The sequence below is a fragment of the Pogoniulus pusillus genome, chromosome 20 (assembly GCF_015220805.1).
Source record: "Pogoniulus pusillus isolate bPogPus1 chromosome 20, bPogPus1.pri, whole genome shotgun sequence".
Classification (NCBI taxonomy): Eukaryota; Metazoa; Chordata; class Aves; order Piciformes; family Lybiidae; genus Pogoniulus; species Pogoniulus pusillus.
This window is the reverse complement of record NC_087283.1, coordinates 3,657,191-3,669,351: the sequence shown is the minus strand read 5'-3', so window position 1 is coordinate 3,669,351 and position 12,161 is coordinate 3,657,191. Positions and strand designations below refer to the sequence as shown.

The window sequence follows — 12,161 nt, the reverse complement described above, 5'->3', positions numbered from 1 at the left end:
AGGGCATGCAGTGACTTTTTTTGTACACCTACATAAGAAAAAGGAGATTAATCCTAGTTTATTTCTTTGAGAGTGATGACTGGCACCCACAGTTCCCAGCAGAATGCTTTATCTACCAGATTACACAGATGGTTTTGATTGGATAGTGGGAAAAAATCTTTAATCAGGCATTGGAACAGACTGCCCGGAGAGGTGGTGAAGTCACCATCCACGGAGGTGTTCAAGAAATGTGTGAGCATGGCATTTTGGGATATGGTTTAATGGCAGTGGTGACCTTGGGTTGATGGCTGGACTTGGGACTCAGTCACCTTAGAGGTCGTTTCCACCTAAAACAATTCTGTGATTCTCTGGTGGCCTTTGTATCTATAGGAGAACAAGATGTAAAAAGAAGCCCCTTGTGTCTCAGCACTGAAGGAACAGCTCCTACCTGCTTTGAAAATGCAACACAAATCTACACTGCATTCAGTTCCTGATCACCTTTAAGAGGTTTTGGTAAAACATCCAGTGAAAACTAGTGCTGCCTCTTAACTTTCGCTAACCTGCTACAGAAGTTTTAATTGTAAATTGTTTTTATATTATAGTGGACTACAGAAATCCTGGTCATGGATATATTCAACCTTGAATGGAGACCTGTGCAATGGGGAGCATTTCATCAACTTGAAAATCAGGTAAGACTAAGCTTGTGATATAATATTTTTAAGTATCTATAAGTGCAACAAATCACATTGATACATTAAACTCACAGCAAACTAAATCTGTGAGACATTTCAACTTACCATCCAACCTGTTAACAAAAGCAGACCTTTTATTGCTTAAGTTCCACAAGTTTTCTAAAGATTTAACTTTGATTCTGTTTTCTTAATGGAAATCTCTGATACTTCATTTTATTCTTACACACAAAATATTTTTCTACATACTAATCACTGAAGAAGACATTGGGAGATTTGTGTTCTGAATTCCCAGCAACCACAACACACTGTGCTTGAGTCTACTGTAAGTGTATGAGTAAGATTGCATCTTCTAATTATGGAGGTGATGGATCAGTCTGAAGCAGGGTTGTGATTTGATACTGCTGCATACAAAATATGCCCAAATGAAAATATTTGCAGACAAATGAAAGTGAAATGCTGTTTAAAAAACCCAAAAAACAACACTGACTCTGCACAGAGTTATTTTAGTGGCATGTCACTTGAGTCATGCTACTCACTTGTGAGAACATGATCATTTTATCTGATCATGTCCTTGCTTTCAGAGACACAGTTGGGAAATACTATTGATAAAGACAGTAACTAACTCTGCCACTATTAGCATCAAGCCTGCCTGGATTTCAGAAAGACCCTCAGCAACACATTCATCTACAGTCAGAGACAATGCTAGAATAGGAATTATGCCTGGTTTTGAGAATTGTTATGAGGCCTTAGTTTAAATGGAAGGATTGTTTGCTTGTGGGTGGGCTCAGCCTGAGAATACGAAGCCACACTGTATTTTTGTGAAGAAGCTTACTTTTGACTTGCTGGCAGTTTCTTCTTTTGTTTTCTCTTGTAGTGAATGAGTAACTGTTAGCATTCCAGTAACCCAGCCCAGGCTTCAAAATAACAAAGCACCAAACTGATTTCAGTTCCTCTAACAATCTTTAGGCTTGCACATCCTTGTAAAGCATAATGGATTTGTTCTATTTTGCTCCATTTTGTCCTATTCTGTACAGAATTTTCTGATCTGCTTGTGAAGATTTTCAGCAGACCTAACCTGGAAGAGTCCCCAGTGATCTGTTCAATAGCTTTTGTCCTCTGCCTGACTTTCAGTCATTCACTACAAATAACCAAGGGAACATAAACCATTTTATGGAATAATAATTTATCTTTTGCAGAACAGTTGGTTTCTTTTCTTTCCCTGCCTCAATGCAGTGGCCACACAGAATGCTTAATTCATAGTTCAGACTGTGGTTTCTTGTTCAGCTTTCTTACTAAAGTCACAGTGTCATTTTCTGACAGGGCAACATTTGCATATTTAAGCTTGATGAAAGACCAGTAACCAACAGGGCTAGGGGAAAGGGTCATTTCTTATCCACATCTCAGTACTGCTCTTCTGTGCTGCTGGAAGTTGGTTCTGAACACCCTCTTTACCCAGCTATGCTGCTGAAGGTAATAAATAACTCTGTGAATCTGGGAAGCAGTAGCTTCTAGTTCTTAGAAGACCAAAGTTTTAGGCCCTTGAATTCATTGTTAAGTACCCAAAACAAATTGCTATGATGATGAAAAATTCCACTTAGCCACAAATCTAATTTTGACAGCATGAGCTGTGAGTACTGGGAGCTCTGCAGAGCAGACTGCTTTGATCTACCTAATCAGATTTGGCATTTTGTCTCTACTTACATCTATCTAGGAGCGATGGTTCAGGAATATTGTTCAGGCAGTATCAAGTGTAGGATGCTGTAATTTTCTAGATGAGGTCAGAAACTTTCTGTTCCTTTCTCAAGTCAGAGTTTTTTTTTTTTTTACTCATTTAGCTCTAGAGCCCAGGATTTCAGTGGCTTGCTGTATCAAAAGGACAGGTGTAAGCTCAGCAATACCAATGTGTTTCATGGCTCTAGGTCTGATACAACACTTTTGGGCCAGAATGGGGGATGCCATTCAAAGTGCACATAGCTGTTTGATGTGATCTATAGAATGACTTCAGCAGAATGTGAACTGGGGAGCAGTTCACAGTCATCTACTGCTGGTAGATAGTAGGTTGAACATGAGCCAGCAATGTGCCCAGGAGAGCCAATGGCATCCTGGCCACTATCAGGAACAGTGTGGCCAGTAGGACAAGGGAGGTTATTCTGCCCCTGTACTCAACATTGAACAGGCCACACCTGGAGTGCTGTGTCCAGTTCTGGGCTCCTCAATTCAAGAGAGAAGTTGCGATACTGGAACATGTCCAGAGCAGGGCAACAAAGCTGGTGAGGGGCCTGGAGCATGGCCCTGTGAGGAGAGGCTGAGGGAGCTGAGGTTGTTTAGCCTGGAAAAGAGGAGGCTCAGGGGTGACCTCATTGCTTTCTACAACTACCTGAAGGGAGGTTGTAGTCAAGTGGGCTTGGTCTCTTCTCCCAGGCAAGCAGCAACAGAACAGGGGGATACAGTCTCAAGTTGTGCTGGGGAGGAGGTCTAGGCTGGATGTTAGGAGGAAGTTGTTGGCAGAGAGAGTGATTGGCATTGGAATGGGCTGCCCAGGGAGGTGGTGGAGTTGCCATCCCTGGAGGTGTTCAAGAAAAGCCTGGCTGAGGCACTTAGTGTCGTGGTCTGGTTGATTGGCTAGGGACAGATGCTAGGTTGGACTGGATGATCTTGGAGGTCTCTTCCAAGCTGGTTTATTCGATGATTCTGTGATTCCACTGCCCTTCAGCAGGAGTGAATTGCCTTATCTGCTCTGCTCATTTTGCATATGCTGTGAGGGCAAGCATCAGAAGACAGCCTAATATCCACACATTTAATACAGTCAATATTGCAAGAGCAATTTTCAGAAGCCAGTCAAGTTACCCTGAAAACAAGGTACCAGTTTCACCCACTGTCAGCAACCCACATTAATTCCCTAATTTTCTTCCTGTGGAATTGGTATAACCTTACTGTTGGGTAAAAACTTTCTGCTATGAAGCCTAAATTTATTTCTTAGCACTTGAGCAGGGTCTATCTTCATCATCATGTAATTAGAGCCAAGCAGGAATATTTGTGTTTTCCACCCTAAAAACCCAACAGAACACATACTGGAGTTGCTTTGTCTGTTGCTGGCCTGGCATCCCACTTCATTTAGTACCAATCTAAGTAATTCCACCATACTAGTGAGTCTGCAATGTCAGGAGCTCTTTCACAGCTCTGTAGCTGCAGTATAATTTACCAAATGTTTCTGTTTCCTGGTCATCTACTGTGTGTTGTGACCTGGTCAGGAGCATAACAAGACAGTAAGTGCAAAGCAGTAAATAAATTTGGAAAGCTCCAATCAAAACTCTCAAGTACCCCTCCAGATTTTCTGACACTTTATATTTAAATATTAATTCAGGTTCCTCCCCCCCAACAAAAAAAAAAAAATCTATTTTACTTGTTTAACAAAATGGAGAATTGATTTGCCAAAGCCTAAACAAAGCAGCCTACAGGATTCATTGATCAAGAATTTGGGCTCAGTCCATGTGATCATTAACTTCTTTGTCAGATGCATTCATTTATTTATCAGCTTTGTTTATGGCAGACCCTTTCCACTGGCTCATTTCAAAATAACAAAACCCAAATGCCTCCTCTGCCTTCCATTTCACTGCGTATAGAAGACAAAACAGAAGGTGTTAGCAACTTCAAAGATTTTATGAGCCTTTTGAAGAATCCAGGAGCTCTGTAGGCTTTCATATACATCCTGGCTTCAGTATTATTTTGGACCTGTACATCACCAGTATAAAATTCTCCAATGCAGCCCATTGTGCTGCCATGTTGGGAACCTAACCAAACTTGAGCAAGCCAGTAGTTAAACTCCTAGGAATGCCATATACCACTGTACCACTGTTCAGGGAACATGGGTTTTGTGACATAAAGACATTCTTCTAATGGAGAGTGGTCACAGACTCTCAGAACGGTAGGGGCTGGAAGGGACCTCTGGAGATCATCTAGTCCAACCTTCCTGCCAGAGCAGGTTCCCCCTGAGCACAGAATGGTGTCCAGGCAGGTTTTGAAAGGCTCCAGAGATAGAGAGTCCACCACCTCTCCAAGCAGCCTGTTTAGGGGTCCACCACTCTCAAAGTAAAGAAGTTCCTCCTCATGTTTAGATGGAACTTCCTAGCTGGGCACCACTGAAAAAAACCTGGCCCAATAAAATATATTTGTGGGAAACTTCTCATCTATGGGTTTGTAAAACAGGGTCTGGTTAAATCCCAAGGATTAGTCCCAAATCAAAACCTTTAGCTTTTTATCGGTGCATTCTTTCCACTTTAAAACCAGACCAGCAAAGAGTTCTGAATTCTGGTACTGTTTTAAATTCCAGGCTTTACTGTGCTTATAGCTTAATAGTAGGCAGGTGATACTAGCAGTGAAAAATGAGTCCTCATAATCAATATCTGACTACTTGCTGCACTCCATTACTTCTTGATCAAGAAGTAACATCACAGTCATGAAGAAGTTGTTTTAGGGTGAAGCAGGGTAGGAGCTTAAATTGAGTCACACAGACTGTGATTACAGTCAGGGGTCAGCATCTTCCCTGAAAGACAGGCTAGGTAAGCCTTCAGTGCAAGCTGGGTGGACTCTGCTGCCTTTCCCTATAGGGAAGGCCCATGCAGAGACACCTTCTTGTCATTATTCCACTGTGAGCCTATCTCCTTGTCCTGCAGCCTTTTAACATCAAAAATAAAAACAGCAGGAAGAGAAAAGGAATCCCTTTGTGATTTGTTGGGGTATTGTTTTAGGAAAGCATAAGGTAGTCTAACAGTTAATTTACACAACTGAGCTCTGATTTGTGTGCTGGATAGGCTGCAGAGCAAACCCGAGAATAGAGTCTGACTGCAGAAGCCTTGTTGTTGCTGAGGATGTGGAATTGCCTCTGTCTGTGTAACTGCAGTTCTTTCAAAGACAGTGATGGAAATCCCTCTGTACGCATCAGGTCATTACTGAAGAAGCAGTGTAAAATGCTACAGCAGCAGGAAACAGAGGGCACAACTGAGACGAAGATGGAAGTTTCCTCACAAATGGCATGCAGTGGGGTTTGGGTTAGTTACCAAATCTGTAGTGTGGATATGGACAGGGAAGTTACTAGCTCAGTGTCTGTGTATCTGGGTGGGGGAAATGAACTTTATCCTGACCAAACTTAGTGTACATAATGCAGTTAAAACTCCTGAATAATAAGTGAGTTCCTCCATGCTGAGTAATCCTGTGAGACCTCATTGAGAAATTCTCACTCAGAAAATGTTGGAACCTCCTCTTAAAAACGGTGACCTTGTAAACATCCCAACCTGAACTCAAGCTTTCCTTGTCAGAGATAGGCTGATTTTAGGCTTAACTCTAGTACAACTGCTGGGTTTGTGCCAACAATGGATAAAAACCAGAATCACTTTGCCCAGGGAAAAGTTCTCACAGGGCCTGTTCTGTTATCAATCCAAGTCACAAACCTCTGCAGTGAGGTCTTCTACCAAATATTTTTCTGCTCTGCAACATCGATTTAACTTTGCTTCTTAAATTTAAGCCATTTCTATATGGACAGACTGTACTGTATTATGAGCAATTAAAAAGTAAGACATCATCAATATGTAGAATGAGTTCTTTGCATAAACAAAGTGTAGACACACACACACACATATGTCCTAACTGCTCAAGCAGGCTCAGAGAACAAAGAAATGAAACCACTGGCTTAACACTAATGCTGTTTATGTATACATACATTTTTCTGTCAGCAACATATTTGCACTATGCTTTCCTTCCATTAAAGATTGAATATGTGCCTCCAGAAATGGGCTTTAAATGCATGCACAATAGCTGGCTACTGTGGGTAATTTCATTTAGGCACAGAACTACAAAGTAGCCATTTTTAACCTCAACTAGATTACACATTTACTAAACCTTCCCTAAATTCATCATTTGGCTGAGTTGCATCGAGAAGTGTTTTAAATAAATCTATGTGAAAATTAAATTTAAGTTGAAAAGCAGCAGGAAAAAGATGTATAGTAAGTACTTCATTTGTTGTAATATGACTATTTGGAAGGAATACAAATGCACTTCAGACCATAAAGAGCATAATTATTTTTCTCCAGAAGCTGAATGAAATAGAGCAGCTTCTGCCTATGGAATATTTTGCATGAATTATCCTTATACAATTCCAGTTGTGTTTTTAAAATTAAGTGTTTTCTTGGGCTCTAGGATATTTCCAAACGAGTTCTCCATTGCTTTGTTTTATTAACGTGGCCAAAAAGAGCACAGGAATTGGCGTAGCTAGTTGAACCTGTAGTTCATCTTCTGCATGATGCCACCTTTGGCAGGGGATGCTAACAGATGCTTCACAGAAATTTCACAAAGCCTTTTTAGAGAAAGCATGGTGGGGATGGCTGGGGCACCAAGGGCATGGGCAGAACCCTAAATGTGAAAGGACATTCAAGAGGTTACCTAGTTCATCACAGGCCCCAGTAATCCACAGAGGCCACATTTCATTCTAAGCTGACTCAATCTTGGTTCCAATGTCTCCTTCCCTTCCCCTCATATCTAATGAAACTGCAAATGTGCCTGTTCTTCACATGTTGCCTACTGCTTTGCAAAGGGTACATGGGATTAGTGTGCTGTAGGTGACTGCAAAAGATGGGGAGTGGCCTGGAATAATGTACTGCTAATAGATGGTTGCTGGGGTTTTGAGACATTTTGTATCACTTGGGTTTGGGTGGGAATATCGGCAGGAAGGAGGATTTCATTTCAGCCAGCCATCCATCAAGTGACACTTAGAAGCTGTTAAGAAACAATGCCAGAAGTACTAGATTTGATGACTGCCTCCTTTTCCAGACAGCCTAAGAAACTTGTTTTGGCAAGAAAAGATTAAGGACTCCCCCAGACAACCAACAACTAAACAGAAAAGAAAACAAACTGACAAAAAGTGTCAAGATTTAAAGGAGGTGGGTTTATGAGAGGGCCAGTTGCTGCACAGTGGAGCACTGAGCAGCTTTGCTGGAGCTGCTTCCAGAACCAAAAGCAGTATGTTTACATCAACATGGTGCTGGGCTGCCTAATGTGTGCTGCTGAGAGGCAGATGGTCTTAGCTCTGAGCTACCACAGCAATAAGCCGTTTGGAGCTTGAACTAGTGTCCTCCACAGTGCAACACAGGGCTGCAGGAAAGTGCCAGCTCAGGTTAATGTTTCTTCATCTGCCTGTTGGCTCTCCTTGTGAAGTCTGCTGTAGGGGGACCAGAACCAGGATCTCAATGTATCTGAAAAACCTACTGCCACTTAGTCTGTCTACTCTCTACCAATGCTGAAAACACTGTTTAAAAATCTCCCCTCCAATTTTCTGCCCTGTTTTAACCCCCTCTTTTCTTTGTGTCCTTACAGATTCATGCCCACAGCCAAACATAGACTACTTTCCTCCTAAAAATGTTATTCAGGTACCAACCCTCCTCCATGCACAGACTTCTTTGTGGAGTTTATCCTCCAAGGTAAGAATGATTGATCTCCTGTGTACCATAGCCCAGGGCCTGCTCTAAAAATGAAAAAAAAAAAGTAATTGTAAATTTGCCTCAAAGGAGCCTTACAAGCCAGGGACATGCACTGGCCAAGGGAGAAGCAGCAGATGTAGCTGTTTAACCAGGGCACCACATCGTGAGCGACAGTGGAGGGTGGGCTACACACTGCTAAGCTGTTTACATTGGTGGCTTTGAGGTACACTGCCTGTGTCATAACTAGAAAGTTTAAACAAGAATGTTTCTTCTCCCATGCCTGTGTAACTCACTATTCCATCACTCTCACTATCACATTCATTTTATTTATCCTTTCTGAGATGGTTCTGATCTCTAGTCTGTCTATAAGGACACTCCTGTAGGTTGATACAGCATTACTTAAATATTATTGAGGTTGTTTTTTTCTTAAGACAGACAACACTACACTCTTGAGAGACTTTGTCTAAAAAAGAGAATCTTGCCAAAGAAACTGCCTACATTAAATGCTTACTTTATAAACTAAGTAACTGCCTTTGGAAAAGAAACAAATGCAAATTCTAGTTACTGTGCTGAAAGAGGTGACAAGAAGACGTGCCAGCATCTTGGCTCCTGTTGCTGCTTTATTGTCACAAATTGTTAGTTACATTTGAAAATGAGGATCTCTGATTGTGAAAGTTGTGTCTGCCAGTTGGTGCCTGTACACTAGAGTGGGTTTACCCAATTAGCAGAATTTCCCATGCAGGACCCAGGATAGCTGTGCATGCATCCTAAACGTTGCCACAGCTGAGGCTCATCTTGGGAGTCTGGTGGTCTGAAAACAACTGATTTACCAGGTGAGCTCAATGCAGAAGGGGCTGCAAAAAGCACATCTCGGCGAAAGGCAGCCTTGGCACATCTAATCTAGCTATATTTGTCTATAGTTCTCTCTGACAGATAAAGTCTTTCCCAATCAGAAACACACAGTGCAGCAGACAGAACACTATTTTTAACCCCAGTGCACTCATGAAATGAAACAGGTCATGGAAACAATGACATTTAAGCGCTACTTGCAATCTTCATCATGGGCCATCTCAAGCTATTTGCATCTCTCTTCTGGCACTCAACCAAGTGAAACACCCTCTGCAGAGCTGTGTACTATTCAGGCCATATCTAAGGCTCATACCAAGATGATGAGACAACTGCTTGATGGAAAAACATCTGAGAGATTCAAACTGATTTCATCTAGGAGTTCAAAGTAAAAGAGAAGGCATGAGTGGAGAGATGGCAGCCAGGAGAAAACACAAGGCTAAACAGAACTAAGCAGTTCTTCATCTGTCAGTGGGAGTGAATTGTAGGATCCCTGGTTTGGCTCTCATTAAAAAGCAGAAGCTTAGTATTACAAAGTATTCCACAGAAAGGCAGGGTCCTGGACTGTGGTAAGTGGACATGCCACATTTCCAAGTGAGTCACAACCTACAGATGCCACTGAACTTCGACTCAGAGTTATTAGGATAGGACACACAGAACAATATGTAATGATGGTCTATAAGAGGAAAAAAGAATAGCCTAGCTATAGCTAACAAATTACATTTCCCTTCCTTTAAATACTAGGCAGAGATTGTAGGTAAAATCTTCTTTCTCAAGAAGGCAGTGGAAATGATTTTTCATTTTTTAAGAGAGAAACAGGTCACTTAATCAGTGTTTTGATGATCTACAGATCATGGCTGCAGCTGCTTTGCTAAATTGGTCTCAAGTTAACAAACCCAGCTTCATTCACAGCGCTACGCTAATAATAAGTAAGTTCTAGGAAAACCCTACATGTATCAGTAGCCACCACTCTTATTTTAATGACTTGAGGAATGTCCAAATATATAAAAATATGATTAATTTTATTTTAGTTGATCTTAATTACTACGAGGCAGGCATTTTCTAAACACATACTAGCTGTGGGTTTTTAACACCTTGCCTTTCATTAAAAGTAATTTCCAATTTAGCAAGGTTTGCAGTGTGAGGTACATCCTATCCTGTAATGATCACCTTAATGTTGGGCTGTATGAAGTGTTAATGTAGTCTGCTTACAATTAATGTCTTTTCCATTGTGTGTCTCTCTTCAGAATTCCTTTTCTTGCTCTTCTTTAAAATACATATAGTTCATTCTGATACCTGGGGTCATAAAAACTGCTAGGTGTCTTTTTTTCATTAGACAAAATATTAAATAAATAGCATATTAAACATTTTGACTGAATAATATGGCATAAAACGTAATGATATAAGTTATTAAAGCATTCTGGAAGGAGGGGAAAGCTCAAAAGATTTCCTTTTTGTGCCTGCTTTAGTTTTTCTCAGGAATGTGTTTGTGTGAGCCATCATTTGTTATTCTTCCACACCTAGATGCGGATGCTTCGGATGCAAGCTGGGACCCCTCAGTTTGAACAGATCGTAATTGTTGTGTGTTTTTCATTATTGATCAGTTGCATTTGTTATGCTTTGAAGAGTCACTGTTAACTTTTCCATGCCTGACGTCTCGTTTAATGTAGCAAAATGTGGGCTCTAAATGAGCACTTCCGATTGTGGCATCTGTTGTGTTACCCTCTCAGCCATGCTGTATGTCCCTCCTGCTGGGAGAACCTGAGCTGACACAGTTGCTGCTGGCAGTGTCACTGTCTGCTTTTCATCTAGAAAAATGAGTTCTGTGTCTTAAACACCCTAAAGGAGGCTGAATTGGATGGTTTGTGTCAGTCTGCATTTTACCCAAGCAGCAAAGGTTACTCCTCCTCTATTCCCTTCATACTAGTGAGTGTATTACTTGTAGCAGCATTTTAGAAAGGCTCTCATGGGAAATGGGGGTGAATGAGATCAATGCAAAACATCAAAACCCTGGGATCCAGTATTCCAGAAACACTGATTTTACTAGGAAAACTGTATAAACTGACTTACCTGCCATTTTCAGCAGCACAGACTCTTTCCTGCTTATAAACTTACTCATTTCCAAGGACGTAAGGTGGAGAAAAAAAAAAAAGGGGGGGGGGGGGGGGGGGGGTGTGTTCTGGATGGATTTAATTTGGGTATAGAAGAAAAGAAGGCCTAGTTAAGCAGCAACCTCAGCAAATCAATCATGATATGCATTTCTTGAAGACCAGCAAACCTTCATTGTGGTCAGACACTGCTGACAAAAAGCAGAACAGCAGAGATTTTTATGTTGTGCTCCTTCGTGCACAGAACGAATCTGGGGATGCATGGACCCACCTGAATTTTAAAGGCATCTTTGTTTTCTGTAAGGAATGTGTGATCTGTCTCGCTGTGATTTGTTTTGCAGGGTGTGCTGTGTTTGGATACACTGCCTACTTCCTTAAAGTCTGGGAAAAGACCGCAATGATCAACCACTAGCTTCATAAATTACGTCTTGTCAGCTGAGCTGCCATCGCAGACCAGCTCACGTGTGTGCCCTGCTCCCCAGGTATGCAGCAGGCTTACTCTAGGCTCTCCTCTAAGCTGCATTAGCTCCAGTTCAGGGAAGGCTATTAGTGAGCACACGAGCCATTGCTAACAGCCTCACAATTCAGCTGAGGCACACTTACACCACAGCTCTCCAGTTCTGTGTCTGAGCTCCATATCTCACTTTAGACATCTATGTCTTCCCTATTTTGGAAACCTGCTCTCCCCTCAACAACAACAACAAATACCCTAACAGCCCAAAACTGATTAAAGAAACTTCCCAGCTCCTCAAACCTAGTGAATGCTGTTGTTCTCAGTTTATTCACATTAATGTGAGGCAGCTTGGTCCATTTAAGGGGAAAAAAATGAGGTTGGAAGTTCAGGCTCTGATACACTTGAAATCTTTTGCTATGATTGGGAGGTTTTGCTTCACAGAAGTTTAATTGCCCCTCACGCAACAGTGAGGATAGACTTTCTAGGTCAAGGTTGTGATTCATAGGTGGCCTTTCTCACAATTAGTTCTTGCCATGAAGGCAATAAAATACATTTCTGGAGCTCACATGAGAATGCTACTTGTGAGGACCAAAGAGTTTTTTCTCCATTACTA

At 41.5% G+C, this 12,161-nt stretch overlaps 1 long non-coding RNA gene across 1 annotated transcript; it reads left to right on the top strand.

Moving 5' to 3' along the window:
- Positions 1–579: 579 nt before the first annotated feature.
- LOC135184315 (uncharacterized) lies at positions 580–11,083 on the top strand. Its single transcript, XR_010305960.1, has 4 exons — positions 580–668; positions 8,037–8,140; positions 9,837–9,915; positions 10,511–11,083. It is a non-coding gene; the product is annotated as an uncharacterized LOC135184315 (long non-coding RNA).
- The last annotated feature ends 1,078 nt before the right edge of the window (positions 11,084–12,161 follow it).